Below are 7,060 nucleotides of genomic sequence, written 5' to 3' on the forward strand. Positions count from 1 at the left end.
TGTGTGTGTGTGTGTGTGTGCGTGCGTGTGTGTGTGTGTATATATGTATATATATATATATATATATATATATACAGGATGGAGCACTTAAATTGAAAGCCTTGAATATTTTATTTATTTTTGACGGTATGAAAAAATGTTTCAGATACAATTGAAATGATTCCGAGAACGTATGATCACATTATTTTTTTCTAAATGTAGACTTCAAAAAAAATATAAAGGTCATCTCCACTTTTTTAAATGAAATTATGATTTTTTTTTTTTTTACATAATTAGTATTGCCAATTTAATATTAATTTTTTTCTCACTGAAGGATTTTTTAGGGATACAAAAAATTTAGGAGAATTTTTAGATAACATTTTAGGAGAAAAATACAAAGAAATATCCAAATTACGGCTAAAATATTGAGAAAAATATATGGAGATAACTTTCAAACAGTGTAACATAATATGATTTCTTTAATTCAGCATGTGAAAGTATTAAAATAGAGATATTAAAAAACCAATATTTTCGAAGATATATTTTATTCTGATGCATATTGACATTAAATATTAAATTCTCGTGAACTACTGGTTTTTTTTTATAATCATACCGTAATATTTTTATGAATAGAATAATAAGATAAATTAATTGATGTAAAGAAAACACACAGTTGCATATTTAAAAGATTCATTTTGCCTACATATTTTTTTAAAGCAACTATATATTTTCTTTATATTAATTAATTCATCTTACTATTTTATTCATAAGAGTTAAGATACGATTATCAAAAAATTAATAGTTTACGAAATATTTAATATTTTATATCAATTATGTGTCAAAATAAAATATAAAATACCTCGTAAACTATTGTTTTGTTGATATTTCTACCTTAATACTTTTATATGCAGAATAATTAGAGGAATTATATTAAAAAAAGAAATTATAGTAAAAAAATCATATCATATTCATATCTTTTTGGCGTCTCCATCTGAAAAACAATGTGATTAAAATACGTCCACTTTAAAACTATTCCACTTTCATCTGAATTTATTTTTGTTTATTATCAAACATAAGTGAAATATTCAAAGTTTCCAATGTAAGCAGATCATCCTGTATATACATACTTTCTTTTTTGTTTTTCTTCCGATTGAAATGACAAACTGATCTAAATCTATATTTTTCGCACTGGTGCGAATAAATGGTAAGAGCAAATCGTAGAAAAAGAAAAAAATACATACATATTTAAAAAACTATTTAAAAAGAAGCGTATTTAATTGAAATTGCAATTGAATTGAGTACGTAATCGGCGTGTTCGTGTTTTCATATGAGATGAATAAAATTTTATTTATTTTCTAGATAAACTTATTATATTTCGATAAAATTTATTCCTCAGTTGCATTTTCTTCTAAAATTACAATTTCGGCTGGACTGAATTTACTTAGCACGTAAGTTTTGATGAATATATGAAATATAAATTATACATAACAATTTCTTAAGTACGCACGAGTGGGTAAAAAACATTAAAGCAAGATCCTCGGTTCTATCCGTTTTAAGTACATTCTTCAACTTAATTGTTTATTCTATCTTTTAAACACTTATGATTAATACATGCACGCATGCACACACATAGGATTGTTTCATAATTTGCGAATCATCTCATTTATAGATAATTAGAGGAGCCAAATTGAATCGAGAAGTTCTGTATCATTTTATAATTTTTGCAATTTTTAATGAAATAATTAAAGAAAAAAAATCAATAAATGAGCGTGATCTGCATGAAGAGACGTAGTGAGATATTTGGAAGTATGCTCTATACGAACAGCATGATGTTTACAAATTGCTTCTGCTTAGCAAATGTCACTAAGACTTTTAAACATCTCACTGCGTTCCTAGTAACTATACATAACATATGCATATGCAAAGCTGAGCTGTCTCTTCGGGCGGACGCACTTATTTAAGCATCGCCATACTTATTTGAGAATCTTTTTTAATGATTATGTCATTAATTATTACGAAAATTGTAAAATGATACAGAACTTATCGATTTAGTTTAATCAATTCTATCTACAGAGATGATTGTGCATTATTAAACAGCTTATATGTGTGTACATCACATACACAACACATACACATAGCGAGAGAGAAGGGGAGGGAGGGAGGGAGGGAGGAGAGAGAGAGAGAGAGAGAGAGAGAGCGTGCGTGCGTGCGTGCGTGTAAATTGTACACGAAATTATACAATTCTCAATTAATCTTAAAATATAAGTATCGTGGAAAAATCTTTTGGATTAAGTTTATTTAGTTTCAAGTGAGAATCTATGATTATCTCAATCCCAGATTTACACGATGTTTGGATATTTTGTCCAGATAAAAACGATTCCAAAAATTTTCTAGTTTGTTCATAGTTTTGTAAATAAAACTGTATATTTTTTTTACATAAATCAATTTTCTTCATCATTATGAAAGAACATGAAAGAAATTGACATTCAAAATCATAGTAATTAATAAAATATTTTATATTTTATCTCGATTCTGATATATAAAACATCTCTGTATGAAATACATTACATACTCGCATTTATTTTTTAATAATTTTTTAAAAATTTTATGTATAAAATGACAACAAAAATCGATTTAAAAGATAAGTAATCACATTTAAAGAAAGAGTACAATTACTTATTGCAAATGCATTGCACCTATGCAAAAAATTAGAACATTAATTGAAAATTTTCTTGTTATTCATATATAAAATGTAGAATCTTAACATAAGGATATTGAAAAGTATTTATGAGATATTTTATATTTTGTGTTAGAATGTATCATGACAAAAATATAAGATATCTTTAAAATCTCAATCTATAAAATATAGGTTAATATTTTTTTCTGCAGGATAATGAGGAAAATCCGATTTATGTAAGAAAAAATACACATAGTTTAATTTTAAAAAATTGACGTGATCTTGAAATTTCGGAACTGTATTGACTGCAGAATATCTCCTTCAACTAAACAAATTTTATCCGAGATATTTTTTTTTATAAAACTTATATATTTTAAGATTGTTGGTAATATAATTTTAAGATTTGTTAGTAATGATACTTTTTAGTAAAACTCGCTCTGTTGTATGTACATGTGTGTGCATGTGTATCATATCATATCTTGTTATCTTATAATGAAATGGATAAAATAATATATTCCATTTTTCGTTGACAAGTTTATACACGATCATACTTTATATTCGTCATAAAATTTAATTGATTTTTTTCAAAGGCGGAGTGAGATTAGCAAGAATCAATCTGTGCAGACACATTGTATAGTGTTCAAAGGAGCATTGTAAATGAGAACGGGAGATAAAAGTCACAAAAAAATCGTTTAATGGCGCAGATGGTATGATATTGTGATCTATACAAATTACAAATCACGAAAGCATCTACAAGAAGTAGTAGATATTTAAGATATAAATATATACATAGATACACACACACACACACACACACATCACACAAATATATATATACATATATACGTACACACACATCCTTCTATGGTGTGACTAGAAAAAGGAGACGCTGTCTTATTAAATGCATACGCGCAATACAGCGTGCAAAACACAAATGTGTTATTAACAAGTGAGGACAACTACAAACGTACCTAACTAAACAAAACGCAAAGAAAGAAAAACAGATATAAAGAAAACAGAAATGAAGATACCGTCTGATACATGTAAGAATAAGCAAAGTAATATAAAATAAATGAAAGAAGAAAAAAAAATGATACTCCTGCCACGCAGTGAGTCTTTAGACAGCTTTAAGAGAATAATTATAAATAATAAAACAATTATTAAATAATTACGATGAACTTTCTATATGTTGAATCGTGTCTAGTGGGAGAAGTACTATCGAAGTAAAGCAACACAAAAGATTAATACTACTATTGCCACACATAAATTAATGCATTTTATATGACTATTGATTATCTCTATCGTATGTTCTTTGGTTTTTTGTTTTTCTTTTTTTAATTTTCTTTGGTAATACATATAACAAAAAGGGTAGCTGTTACGGAGTAGCTTTTGATGTTTTGTTTGCTGTTTTACGAATGAACGTTGCGCGGTTGGTGAACGAAAGACCTCTTTGCTAGAGTATTAAAAGTATCAGCAAAGTGGCGATGGAGTTCCATATACTTGTGTTTTTGTATATTTGGTAAAGTTACACACACACACACCATCACTGTTATCCATTGTCACGCGCTATTATCACATAGCTTTGTCATAGATATGCGTAGCGAACGACAATTATGTGTAGCGATTATCCGACATTTGCGCTATAAACAGGATGTAATCTACATCTTTTGTTGCGGGACGACTACTCATCAATCGCAATAGAAACTTTCTCGCTGCGCGAAGTTCGTAAAAAGAAAAAGTTAAATCTCTTGAAACGTCGCTGCGAATATATTGGATCGTGATTAGCGAGAAATGACACATTAAAGTGTCTTACATGTCTTTTATAAATAAAGAAAGAATTAAGATAAAATAAAATAATAAGATAAAAATAATAAGATTGCAAATACTTGTAAAAATGAATGGATGAATGGCTGTCTTTACTTGTCCTGGCAGTCAATAAATAATAAGTAAAAGATGATAAAGACACGTGAAGTGCGTTTATTCAATGCGCATGCGTAATTATTTCACTCCACGTATCTTTTACGACTATTTATTGACTGTCAGGGGTAGGTAGGGATACTTTACCCATTTTTACAAATGTTTTAAAGCAATCTGATTATTTTGTTTTTTTTCACATTCTCTTTATTTATAAATGGTATGCAAGAAAGTTTAACTTTTTTCGCTTACGACGTCACGATTCAATATGGCTGCGGCGAGTATTCAGGAACCTAAAAATGAAAACCGCATCGTTGCTGCGATTATTCTTATTGTCATTATTATTATTATTATTATTATTACGATTATATTGTCATTATTCTTAATATTATAAGTATTCTTCTTATATTACTACTATGATTAATTATTAATACTTATTATTATATCAGAGCGCTAGTTGTGTACTGATGTTATTAATAGCGAAGATTATATTGAATTGGCCTTTGAGCCGGCTGATCTTTTTTCTTTCTTTTTTTAGCATTTATTACAATGATCAATTAAGTTTGCGAATTCAGCTTTTTCCATTCATCTCCTCATTCCTCTTATTCCCAATTTCGATTTCAGTCAAATCTTCCCTGTCCTTTCTCACCTATATTAAAGCTATATATTTTTCCTCCTTTACTTTGGACTTGCATTTCGTTCATTTTGAGTGGTCCAAAACTTGGGTTTGGAGTCAAGTGTTGTTTCACGAAAGAGAAAGGGAAAACAAAACAACAGAGGCGATACATGTGAACCAAAAAGGAGAGAGAAAGAAAGAAGGAGAACCGGAACGGAGGTAGAGACGAGACGGAAGAATGGTGGCGCCATTAGAATTTCGACAGCGTTAAATTAGACGTTACTTAGATTCAGCGATTCAGTGAATTGAACAGAGTCGATTGATTATCTTTCCGCGCGTTGCGTTTTCCTTTTTTTCCTCCTAGCGTGCTCTCGCGTGTGTGTATGCGTGCGTGAATGTTAAATTTGTGTACATGTGTAAGCTCGACAATCGAAAACGAGCGAGCTACTCTTTGTAAAGCGAGACAAGAGATTGAGAAAAAGGAAAGCCAATCGCAAGGACGATGCGCCGTTGAACACGTTAAATACTGCGATCCTCAGAAGAAGTTATATCTTAGGAGTAATACGTGTCCTTGCGAATTATTACATTTAAATCAATAGGGTATGAGAATCAAAGTTTGTTGTTGCAGAAAACAATTGAGAATTGCTGCGATTGGCCTTTGTATGTCATTTGATTTATTAAAGATAACAATCTGTTGCAAATATTTCGAAGTTCTTCATCTTCCCACATGAGTTTTTTTCAAGCGTTGCGATATGTTTGATTACAACAGGAAATTATAATGAGGTATCGTTTCATTATATCGTAACATCGCATACGGAAGCTACGAATTCATGACAGAAATTATTTATAAGTTTTCAACGAGCTAATAGAAAAAATGATATATATATTCTTTACTCACACTTGTTATTTTTTTCACTCACCCTCGTGAGGTCATTCGCGTTTTATATATCTATTTACTATTATAATAAAAGATTACACCGTAATGAGATAGTTTTTGAATCATAATTTTACTTACAAGGGAACTTCGCGAATCAAACTCTGATTTTATTGAAACTACTTTATGTACATTTAAGGTAAAAAAATGAATTTAGAAAATATCAATTACAGCGAAAAAAGTTTGAAGAGGTGAAATCATCTCTTTTAAGTGATGATGTAAAGTGATTTTCAGCTTTTTCATTATCTCTCGAAAACTATTCGAGATATTAAAAAATATTTTATACAAATGTTTTACAATAAAATTAGCTGTATTCATTTGCGTTAATACTTTTTTATTAAAAAAAAATTTGTTTATTGCTCTAAAAAATATTGACGTGAATAAACAGTATAACATTAGTACACCATTCTTTATATTGTCGTTTAATTAAGATAATTTCATATCGAATATTGTATGTAAATTAAGATATTATCTGGAAAGATATGCTAGAAATCGAACATATCTGTGTAAATCTCAAATATCAATTAATGGACCAAATGGTCGTTACAATGTCTATTGAGACAATGCTTTCGTCAGTCATTTAAATTTAGTTAAGAAACTGAATCTACTGATCTGTGCGATCTTATGAGGAGTCGCAAGGACAAACATAAGGATATTTAAATGATTTAGAGAGTAGATTTTAAAACAAGTTCTAGTTTATTACTTACTACATAAACAGATAGGAAAAATTAACATTACAAAAACCTATATGAATTTTCGTATATTTATATATTTATATATATATTATTTATTTATTATGGAATAACAATGAATTTTTAGTGAGTCGAAGAGGTAAATATTATGGTATGCATTCTGATTTTTAGACAAATCTAAATTTACGCTATATAATATATGCATATATATATATATATATATATATATATATATATATATATATATA

This window comes from Atta cephalotes (genome assembly GCF_000143395.1).
Source record: "Atta cephalotes unplaced genomic scaffold scaffold00039, whole genome shotgun sequence".
Classification (NCBI taxonomy): domain Eukaryota; kingdom Metazoa; phylum Arthropoda; class Insecta; order Hymenoptera; family Formicidae; genus Atta; species Atta cephalotes.